Source organism: Tamandua tetradactyla, chromosome X (genome assembly GCF_023851605.1).
Source record: "Tamandua tetradactyla isolate mTamTet1 chromosome X, mTamTet1.pri, whole genome shotgun sequence".
In the NCBI taxonomy this organism is placed as follows: Eukaryota; Metazoa; Chordata; class Mammalia; order Pilosa; family Myrmecophagidae; genus Tamandua; species Tamandua tetradactyla.
In genome coordinates, this window is record NC_135353.1 from 93,529,781 (window position 1) to 93,542,145 (window position 12,365).

At 36.3% G+C, this 12,365-nt stretch overlaps 1 pseudogene; it reads right to left on the reverse strand.

Moving 5' to 3' along the window:
- The window catches only part of LOC143671937 (protein lin-28 homolog A pseudogene), a 40,331-nt pseudogene extending 33,259 nt beyond the window's left edge, over nucleotides 1-7,072 (reverse strand).
- Between the last annotated feature and the right edge of the window lie 5,293 nt (nucleotides 7,073-12,365).

Sequence of the window (12,365 nt, forward strand, 5' to 3'; positions counted from 1 at the left end):
ATATTTTATTGATAAATCTTATACAACTTTCTTAGTATACAAAATTCCATACATGATGTACAATAATGGCTCGAATATCATCAATAGGTGTGTATTTCACCATGATCATTTTTTTAAAATAAATCACTTAGAAAAAAAAACCCATAAACATACCTTACCTCTGTTCATTGAATACTAATATTTTCATCTATCAATTTATTTTAACTTTTTTCCCTATTGTTTGTTTATTTTTGTTCGTATTTTTTACCATCTTTCTTGCCTAGATAAAGGAGCATCAACAAAGGTTTTCACAATACATCACACTGTAAAAGTATCAATAATTACATCTTCTTCAAGAATCAAGTTTCTGGAGCAGCTCTACAGTTTAGGTTCTTCTCTTTAGACTTAAATACCATAAACTAAATGGGGATTCTAATATGTGTAAGAATAACTCCTGGATAACCTCTTGACTCTATTTGAAATCTCTCAGCCATTAACACTTTAGTTTTTCATTTCCTATTCCTTTTTGGTCAAGAAGGTTTTCTCAATCCTGATACCATGTCCTGGTTCATCTGGATTTCATCACATACAGGGACATTTACATACCTGGGAGTCAAGTCAGGTTGGGGAGAAGGCAGTGAGTTCACTTGCCATATTGGCTTAGGAGAGAGGCACATTGAACAAAAGAGAGGTTCTCTGGGGGTGACTTTTAGGAATAATTTTAAGAAGGTTTAGCCTATCTCTGTAGGAATAAGTTTATAGGGGTGAACCCAAGATCGAGGGATCAGCTATTGATTTGGTTGTCCCCAGTGTTTGTGAGAATATCAGAAATTTCCCAAATGGGAAAGTTGAACATTTCCCTTCGTCATTCACCAAGGGACTTTGCAAATACTTTATTCGTGTCCATAACTGAGATTTATTGGGTTATACTAATAATCAATCGGTGAGTATTGGCCAAAGGACAAATCTCCTCTATTCAAGATTGCATGTCTATGGTGTTCAACTAAATGACCATAAAGTTAAGTAGGAAATGCACTACCAAAGTATAAATTTTGCACCAAATAAACATCTTCCTTTAGTTAACACACAAGTTGAAGTTTTAAAATATGGACGATATTTATTGACCAATTTTTAGTATATTTGTCTATCATGGTCAGTTATTATATTCTTATAGTGCTTGATCATTTTTTTATTTTAAATTATATATTATATATTTTTTTAACTTTTATTATTTATTTATTTTAATCTTTAATTGCTTAAAATAACATAAACAAAGAAAAGAAAGAAACAATCAAGAGTTTCCAAAACATCTTAACAAGTAGTTAAGGACAGATCCAGTTGTCATGGACTACAGCATCATCTCAGAATTTTCTTTTAGCTGCCCCAGAATATAGAAGGATGGAAAAATAAATATATTTTTTATTTTATGATAGTTTTTTGGTGAAAAATACATATATACAAAAAAGCAATAGATTTAAAGACTGCAAATTAGTTGTAGAACAGATTTCATAGTTTGTTATGGGTAATAATTCCACTAAAATTTACTTCTAGATGTTGAAGATACTGGGGACTAAAAGAAATATCAATTAATGATTCAACAATCATATTCATTTGTTAACTACCTTCTTGAATTATTCACATCACTTTTGATCTTTCTTATCATCTTTAGGGGAATTTGCGTATGACCAGTCTAACATTTTCATATTAGAAGGGGCTGTCAATAATATGGGTAGGGAGACAGAATTGCTGATGTTCTGGAAAGGTGGACATAGGTTTGGACATAGCTGGTCCAGGGACGCATTTTGAGGTTGTAGCTTTCTGGAAGGTTACCCCAGTGCATGGAACTTTTGTACAATCTTATTATAGCTTTAGGTATTCTCTAGGATATGCTGGAATGGCTTTGGTTTGGGTTTTCAAGTTATGATAGGTAGCAAGTCTAACTGAAGCTTGTGTAAAGTGACCTCCAGAGTAGCCTCTTGACTCTATTTGAACTTTCTCAGTCCTGATACTTTATTGTTACATTTCTTTTCCTGCTTTTGGTTAGGATGGAATTGGTGATCCCATCATGTCAGGATTGGGCTTACATCTGGGAGTCATCTCCATGCCATCAGGGAGATTTTTACCTCTGGATGTCATGTCCCATGTAAGGGGAAGAGAAAGATTTCACTTACAGAATTGGGCTTAGAGAGAGGGAGGCCAATCTGAACAACAAAAGCAGTCCTCAGAAGTAATCTTAGGCACTAAAGGTAGGTAGTTCTTGTACTACATAAGCTTCACAAGAATAAGCTAGAGCAAGGGCTTGGCCTATGATTTGGGTATCCAAAGTTTGACATAGTATCAGGAGATTCTGATGGTAAGCTTAATAGTTCCACATTTTTTCACCCACCTAAGGGACTTTGTCAATACTTTCTGACTATCTGCTTAATATATTCTGGGATGTATCCAGGCATTACATTAAACTATACAGGATTAAAGTCCCTCATTCTTATCTGGGCTCCCTGTGTTTCAGTTGTTCAAATGACTATCTAGACAGGTTGCATCAGATTATGCGCTACAGAAAATTTGGGTTCCAGACAAAATCCACCATCTTTCCTTTGGTCTCAAAGAGTAGATATGATTCTAAAACATAGCAATGGCTTCCTTATTCCTGTGTTCTGATTACCTTAATGCCAGTATAGTCAGCCTCATTCTTATCTCTGAATCCAGGTTATAGATATTTTAAACAGCACCTGAAAATCAGAAATATAACCGTTCCAGACTAGAGTGTCTACTATAAGAGCTTACAATCTGACCCCCGTTTTCTTATAAGCATTTTTAAAAGAGACCACACTAATTGCTCTTTCATTTCTGGATTATTTTCCTCACCATTTGTTCCACAGGTTCATTCACATCATTGCATGCCTCATGACATTGTTTTCAGCACTATAGTTATCATATGTATGCACCATCATTTGCCAATCTATTTCTGAATCAGGCATCCTTCAGCCATCTGCATTCATTAGGCTTCCTGTATAATGCCCAACATCAGCAACACATACACACTCAATTTTAGATAATTTCTTTGTTCCCAAGAGAAAGATAACCAATAAACACATTACCAAATAGGAAATCTAAACCTCCTCTTAATAGTGGTGATAGAGGGCATTTTCTTGTTCCTCATCTTAGAGGGAAAGCTTTCAATCTCTGTCTATTGAGTATGATGCTGGCTATCAATTTTTCATGTGTGTCCTTTATCATATCAAGGAAGTCATTAGATTTCTATCTTTTGAAGTGTTTTTATCAGAAAAGGATTTTGAATTTGTCAAATGCTTTTTCAAGATCAATCGAAATGATCATGTGATTTTTCCTTTCGATTTGTTAATGTGCTGTTACCTTAATTGACTTTTTTGTGTGTTGAACCACCCTTGCATTTCTGGTATAAACTGCAGTTGGTTGTGGTGTATAACTTTTATGTGTGTGTGTGTGTGTGTGTTTTAACATGGGCAGGCACGGGAATCGAACCCGGGTCCTCTGGCATGGCAGGCAAGCATTTTTGCCTGCTGAGCCACCGTGGCCAGCCCTGGTGTATAATTTTAACGTGTTGTTGGATTTGATTTGCTAGTATTTTGTTGAGAATGTTTGCATCTTTGTTCATTAGGGAGATTGGCCTGTAGTTTTCCTTTTTATAGAATCTTTACATGGTTTTTGTATTAAAATATTAGCTTCATAAATGAGTGAGATAGTGTTCCTTTTTCCTCAATTTTTTGGAAAAGTTCGAGTGGGATTGGTGTTAGTTCTTTGGAATGTTTGATAAAAGTACCCCGTGAAGCCATCTGTCCCTGGGCTTTTTTTGTAGGAAGATTTTTGATGACTGATTGAATCTCTTTACATGTGTTTGGTTTGTTGAGATCTTCTATTTCTTCCTGAGTCAGTGTAGCTTGTTTGTGTGTTTCCAGGAATTTGTCCATTTCATCTAAGTTGTCTAGATTGTTGGCAAATAGTTGTTCAAGCATCATTTTTAAATTTTGTTTCTTCAGGGTATGTGGTAATGCATCCTTTCTCATTTTGATTTTGTTTGTTTACATCCTCTCTCTTTTTTTGTCAGTCTTACTAGTGGGCCATCAATTTATTGATTTTCTCAAAGAACGAACTTTTGGTTTTTTAATTCTGTCTATTGTTCCTTTGTTCTCCCATTCATTTAACTCTGCTTTAATCTTTGTTATTTCTCTTCTTCTATTTGCTTTGGGGTTAGTTTGCTTTTCTTTCTCAAGTTCTCCACTCGAGTAGTTGAGTCCTCGATTTTTGCTCTTTCTTGTTTTTTAATATAGGCATTTAGGGCAATAAATTTCTTTCTTAGCACAGCCTTTGCCATATCCCATAAGTTCTGATATGTCCTATCCTCATTTTAATTTGTTCTCAGGTAGCTACTGATTTCTCCAGCGATTTCTTCTTTGACCCACTGGTTATTTAAGAGTGTGTTATTTATTCTTCATATATTTGTGAAAGTTCTCATCCTTTGGTGGTTATTGACATCCACCTTTATTCCATCATGATCAGAGAATGTGCTTTGAATAATTTCAACGCTTTTAAATTTAGAGACCTGTTTTGTGCCCCAGCATATGATCTATCCAGGAGATTGTTCCATGGGCACTAGAGAAGAATTGTTCCATGGGCACTAGAGAAGAATGTAAACCTGGTGTTTTGGGGTGTAATGACCTATATACATCTGTTAGTTCTAATTCATTTATCAAGTTGTTTAATGTCTCTGTTTCCTCATTGGTCTTCTGTTTGGCTGTTCTATCTATAGAGGAGGTGGTGTATTGAAGTCTCTTACTATTGTTGAAATATCTATTGTGCCCTTCAGTTTTGCCAATGTCTATCTCATGTACTTTGGAGCTCTTTTATTGGAAGCGTAAATATTTATGATTGCTATTTCTTCTTGGAGAATTGTCACTTTTATTAGTAAATAGTATTTTCTTTGTCTTTATGATGTCTTTACATTTAAAGTCTATTTTGCCTGATATTAGTATAGCTACTCCTGTTTTTTTGGTTATAACTTGCATGGGACAACTTTTTGCATCTTTTCACTTTCAATATTTTTTATCCTTGTGTCTAAGATGAGTTTCTTGTAAGGAGTATATAGCTGAATTATATTTCTTAATCCATTCTGAAAGCTGTATCTTTTAATTGGTAAGTTTAGTCCATTAGCATTCAAAGTTATTACTGAAAAGATGTTTCTTGAATCCACCATCTAAACTTTTGGATTTTATTTGTCAGATCTATATATTCTTTTCCCTCCTTCTCTTTTTATCCTTTAAGTTACCCTTACTGGTACATTTCAATTCTGTGCCCTTCTCCAGACCTCCCTCTCCTGTCTTTTTTTTCAACTGGCAGAACTTCCTTTAGTATTTTCGTAAGGGCTGGTCACTTGTTGAAAAGTTCTCTCAACATTTGTTTGTTTGTGAAAATTTTAATCCCTCCCTCAGTTTTGAAGGACAACTTGGCTGGGTACAGAATTATTGGCTCGAAATCTTTCTCTTTCAGGATCCTAAATACATCATATCACTGCTTTCTCCCTTTCATAGTGCCAGTTGAGTAGTCTGAGCTCAGTCTTATGTTGTTTTCCTTGCATGTAGTAGAATGTTTTCTCTTGCCGCTTTCAGGACTTTCTGCTTCTCTTCAATATTTGACAGACTGATTAGTGTTTTGGGGAAGGCCTGTTTGGATTCATTCTATTTGGAGTTCGTTGAGTTTCTTTGACTTGCATATTTATGTCCTTTATGAGAATTGGAAGTTTTCCCCCATTATATCTTCAACTTCTTACTAGCCCTTTACTCGTCACTTCTTCTGGGACACCAATGATTCTTATATTTGTGCGCTTTGCTTTGTTTATCATTTTCCTGAGATCCAATTCAAAATTGTCCATCTTTTTTTGCCATTTACTGTTTTGAGTGTTTGTCCTCTAGTTCACTTTTTCTTCCTTCTGTCTCTGCAAATCTGCTGTTGTGTGTCTCTTGTATTTTTTTTTTGGTCGACAGAGTCTCTAATCTTTGTGATATCTACTATTTTTCTATTTATTCCTTCAAATTCCTCTTTATGCTTTTCTAGAGTCTTCTTGATCTCATTTATGTCATTAGTCATCCCATTTATTTTATTTAATAGAGTTATATGAACATCTTTCATTAGTTTTTGTTCCAATGTCTGTGCCTCCTCTGGTGTTTTAATTTGGTTGTTAGACTGGGCTATATCTGTCTGCATCATGATATGTTTGGTGATCTCCTGCTGTCTTCCTGACATGTAAATATCTTTATTGGTTTACTTTGAAGTCGATTTCCTTCAGTAGTCTAAAACCTTGCATTTTTGGTGCAGCGCATGTTTAGGTGCAGGTTGAAGATGCTATGATGGCTCCTGTGAACGTGGGAGCCCAGCATCAGAGAGGATCTAGGTGTGCGGGTGCTCAGGCCTGAGGAGTGGGGCTATGGTGTGTGCTTGTCTGGGGTGCCTGGTCCTATTTGCATATGCACAGAGGTCTGGGCAGCAGGTTGGCATTGCACCTGCATGGATTAGCAACAGATGTGACTGGGCTGTGCAGGCCAGCCTTTGCCCAGAGCTGGGGGTCATGAGGGGGCAGTGCACATGTGCAGTCTTGGAGGTCCATAAACTGATGTACATGTGCACAGAGATAGAGGGTGGGTGAGGTGGGGTTGCAGAAATGCATGGGCTTGGGGTGGATGTAGCCTGGCTATGCAGGTAAATGCCAGCAGACTTTATAAATTGCCAACTGCCTGTAGGGGGCAAGGATGGGGAGGTAAGACTTGGGTGGGGTGGGTTTAGACTGCACTTCTGTGGGAGAGGTGGTTTGGACTGGGGCAGACTTGCTTTCACTTGGAGTGGAGGGGTAGGGTGAGAACTTGCTCGAGGGGTTGGCGGGGTGGGGGTGCTTGGAGTGTGGAAAGAGGGTGCAGGTGATGGGGTTCAGATGCATGGGGTGTGGGGTGAGCCATGGATCACAGGACTGCTCTGGTGAGGGTAGTGCAGTCTTAGAATGCAGCTTAACTTACTTCCCAGTCTCAATCTCCCCATCTGTGCACTCCTGTAGGCTCCAGGCTTCCATGTTAAGTTGTTTGCACCAGCCAGCCAGTTTCCAGTTCTCTGCTTCTCAATTCCTCAGCTTTTGCAACCAGGGCCTCCTACGTGGTGCAGAATACTTACCCAGGTCACCTACATCCTGGAATCACCATCTCAGATGCCCTCCCATCCATTCTCTAGCTGTTCCTTAGAGCAGGGTTGAACTCGAACTCGACCTATTGTTTTCCACCATCTTCCTGGAACCTCATTTTTCCCCAACTGTTTAAACAGTTCCTGTATGGGATACTGCTGACTTTCATGGCTTCAGAGGTCTAGCCCTGTGCCTCAGGTGTCACATAAGTACCAAAGTTTCTGGGAAGGAAACTTTCTCAAATTTAGAATTAACAATTACCTCCTGAATATCTGCAACTGCTATAACAGCTTACAATCCAGGACATCTTCAATAAGCCCTAACCTGATAACCCGTGCTCTCAACTTTGTTTCATTGAATTTTTATATTATAGGTACTCCGTATGATTGAGGCACGAGGATTTTTGTTCCCGACATTTCATTTAACATGCAGCTGTTAAATTTCATTCATCTAGTTGCATGCCTCACAATTTCATTCCTTCTTGAGGCTGCAGTAGTCCATTGTATGTATACACAATAGTTCCCCTTTCCATTCCTCAGTGGATCGTGAACACAGCACCAGAAAACCAGTGTGTCCCCACACTCAGTTCCTCCAGGTATATACTGAGCAATGGGGTTTCAGGATCACATGGCAAACCCACCCCTAGTCTCCTCTGGAAACACCACACTGCACTTCAAGGGGCTGCACCTCTCATTTCCCTACTGACAGTGAATAGGTACATCTCTTTCTCAGATTTTCTCTAGTACTGGGTTCTCCCTGTTCATTTTTAAATAGTTTTATTCACATATCATACAATATGGCCTTAATGTAAAGACACACCTTTGCCACCATGTTCTATCTCAAGACATTTCCTTTCTTCCACAAAGAACCTATACTCCTTTCAATCCCCCACCTGTTGACATTTAGTTTTGGCATAATGCTTTTGTTACATTTAGTGGAAGCATATTACAATGTTACCGTTGACTATAGACCCTATCTTGCATTGATTGTACTTTTTTCCCCATATACCATCTATCTCCAACATCCTGCAATACTGGTATTCCTTTGTTTCTCCTCATGCAAAAACATTTCATAATTTGTATTTAATTATGATCATTGTACACTCTATGCATTCCTAGATTATACTACCCCAGCGTTTATCCTATATCTTTCTTCTGGTTTCATATGTGCCCCAGCCCTTCTCCCTCTATCATACTCACATTCAGCTTTATTCAGTGTACTTATATTATTGTGTTACAATGGTAGTATTGTGCTATTCGTTTCTGAGTGTTTACAATCAGTCTTGTTGCACAATCTTTTTTTTCAGCACCAGTTACCCAATCTCTACCCTATTTTTATCTCCTGATAACCTGTGTTCATAACTTCAATTATGTAAGTTCACTGATTCATCTTATTTCGTATCAGTGAGACCATACAGTTTTGTTTTGTTTCTAGTTAATTTCACTTAGCATCGTTTCTTCAAGGTACATCAATGTTGTTACATGTTTCATGACTTTATTCTCTCTTAGAGCTGTGCAGTATTCCATTGTATGTATATACCAAGGCTTGGTTTGCCATTCATCCATTGAAAGACATTTGAGCTGTTTCATCTATTGGCAGTTGCAAATAATACTGCTATAAACATTGGTATGCAAATGTCGCTTCATGTCCTTGCCCTCCTGTCCTCTGAATAAACACAGATGGTATTGATGAATCATATGGCAATTCTGTATTCAGCTTCCACAGTGGTTGTATCATTTTGCATTCCCAAAAACAGTGGATAAATGTGCCTCTTTCTCCACATCCTCCAGACTTGTCATTTTTGATTTTTTTTAGTAATCACCATTCTAGTAGATGTGAGATGATATCTCATTGTGGTTTTGATTTACATTTCCCTAATAGCCAGTGAAATTGAGCATCTTTTTATGTGCCTTTTAGCAATTTATATTTACTCTTCTGAGATTGCCTATTCATATTTTTTGCCATTTTAAACTGTGTTGTTTGTCTTTTTGTTGTTGAGTTGAAGAATTTTTTATTATTCTGGATACTAAACTTTTATCTGATATGTGATTTCCAAATATTGCCCCCATTGCATAAGCTGCCTTTTTTCTTTCTTGACAAAATTCTTTGATGTACAAAAGTATTTAATTTTGAGGAGTCCCTATTTATCTTTCTTCAGCGCTTGTGCTTTTGGTGTAAGATCTAGGAAACCACCTCCTATTACAAGTTTTATAAAATATTTTCCTATATTTTTCTAAAGGTTTTATGTTCTTAGTTCTAATGCTTAGATATTGATCCATTTTGACATAATTTTTGTATAAGATGTGAGATATGGAGATGATATCCAGTTCTCCAAGCACCATTTTTTTGAAGAGGCTGCTCTGTCCCAGGCTTGACTGTTGTATCAAAGATCAATTGTCCATAGATGAGGGCCTATTTCTCAACACTCTATTCCATTCCTTTGGTCAGTATATCTATCTTTATGCCAGTACCATGCTCTTTTGACACTGTAGTTTCATAATATGATCTAATGTCAGGTGGTGTGAGACCTTTGATTCATTTTTCTTCCTCAGGATATTTTTAGCTTTCAGGGCACCCTCCATTTTCAAGTAAATTTAGTTATTAGGTTTTTATATTTGTGCAAAGTAAGTTTTTGGGATTTTAATTGGTATTGCATCGAATCATGAATCAATTTGGGTAGAATTGACATCCTAAATATATTTAGTCTTCCAATCCATGAACATGGTATGCTTAGGTTCCATGATTTTTTTTGGCAATTTCTTATAGTTTTCTGTATGTAGGTCTTTCGTATCTTTAGCTAAGTTTTTCCTAAATATTTGTTATTTTGGTTGCACTTGAAGCTGGAATTTTCTTTGATTTCCTCAGATTGCTTTACTAGTGCATAGAAAACTCTGATTTTGGGGTGTTGTCTTGTACCCTGCCACTTTGCTGTACTCATTATTAGCTTAGTAGGTTTGCATGGATTCTTCTGTATTTTCGACATATAGTATCTATCATCTGCAAAAGTGAGAGTTTACTTTTCTAATTTTGATGGCTTGCATTTCTTGTTTAATTGTTGGCTAGAACTTCCAGTATAATGTTGATAACAATCTGAAGTGGACATCCTTATCTTGTTCCTGTTTGGGGAAAGGTTTCAGTCTTTCCCATTGAGGATTATTTAGCAGTGAGTTTTTTATATACTCCCTTTATCATCTTGAGGAAGTTTCCTTCTATTCCTATCCTTTGAAGTGTTTTCAACAAGAAAAGATGACAAATTTTGTCAAATATCTTTTCCGCATCAATTGAGATGATCATGTGGTTTTTCTGCTTTGATCTGTTGATATGATGTATTATATTAATTGATTTTCTTATATTGAACCATCCTTGCATACCTGGAATAAATCCTACTTGGTCATGGTATATAATTCTTTTAATGTTCTACTGGACTCGATTTGCAAGGATTTTGTTGAGAATTTTTGCATCAGTATTCATTAGAGAGATTGGCCTGTAATTTTCTTTTCTTGAATGTATTTGTCTGGCTTTGGTATGAGGGTGATGTTGGCTTCATAGAATGAGTTAGGTAGCCTTCCCTCTTCAATTTTTTTGAAGGCTTTGAGCATTATTGGTACTAATTCTTTCTTGAATGCTTAAAAGTAGAATTCACATGTGAAGCCATCTGGTCTAGGCTTTTCTTTTTTGGGAGCTTCTTGATGACTGATTCATTCTCTTTACTTGTGATTCACGTCTTGAGGTCATCTATTTCTTCTTGAGTCAGTGTTTGTTGTCCATGCCTTTCTAGGAAGCTGTCCATTTCACCTACATTGTTTAGCTTATTAGCATGTAGTTGCTTATAGTATCCTTTCATTACCTCCTTTATTTCTATGGGGTCAGTGGTTATGTCTCCTCTTCCACTTCTGATTTTATTTATTTGCATCTTCCCCCTTTTTCTTTTTGTCAACCTAGCTAAAATTCCATCAATTTTATTATTTTCTCAAAGGACCAACTGCTGGTTTTGTTGATTTTCTCAATTGTTTTCATGGTATCATTTCATTTACTTTTGCTCTAATCTTTGTTATTTCTTTCCTTTTGTTTACTTTAATGTTAGTTTGTTGTTCTTTCTCTAGTCCTTCCAAGTGAACAGTTAATTCCTCAGTTTTTGCTTTTTCTTCTTTTTTGATATAGGCCTTTAAGGAAATAAATTTCCTTCTTAGCACTGCCTTTGCTGAATCCCATAAATTTTGATGTGTTGTTTTCATTTTCATTTGTCTTGAGATTTTTCTGATTTCTCTTGTAATTTCTTCCTTGACCCACTGGTTGTTTAAGAGTGTGTTGTTGAGCTTCCATATATTTATGAATTTTCTGGCCCTCTGCCTGTTATTGATTTCCAACTTCATTTATTTATGATCTGAGAAAATGTTTTGTATGATTTAAGTCTCTTAAATTCATTGAGACTTGCTTTGTGACCCAGCATATTTTCTATCCTTGAGAATGATGCATAAGTATATGAGAAAAAAGTGTATCCTACTGTTGTGGCATGTAATTTTCTGTAAATGTCTGTTAAGTCTAGCTCACTTATTGTATTATTCAAATTCTCTGTTTCTTTATTGATCATCTGTCTAGATGTTCTATCCATTGATGAGAGTGGGGAAGTTAAGTCTCCAACTATTATGGTAGAGGTGTCTATTTCTCCTTTCAGTGTTTTCAGTGTTTGCCATGTGTAATTTAGAGCACTCTGGCTCAGTGCATAAATATTTATGATTGTTATATCTTCTTGCTGAATTGTTCCTTTTATTAATACAGTGTCCTTCTTTGTCTTTTTGATTGTTTTACATTTGAAGTCTAATTTGTCATAAATGAGTATAGCTATTCTTGCTTTTTTCTGATTGTTGTTTGTATGAAATATCTATTTGCAATCTTTCACTTTCAACCAATTTTTGTCCTTAGGTCTGAAATGAGTCTCCTGTAGACAACATATAGATGGATCCTGTTTTTTAAATCCATTCTGGCAAGTCTATGTCTTCTGATTGGGGAGTTTAATCCATTAACAGTTAGTGTGATTACTGTAAAGGCAGTAATTTCTGTTACCATTTTGTCTTTTGGATTTTATATATCCTATCTAACTTTTTTCTCTTTTTTCACCTTACTGATAGTCTTCATTTCTACATTATTCTCCACACTCTCTCCTGACTTTTCCTATCTGCCTGTTATG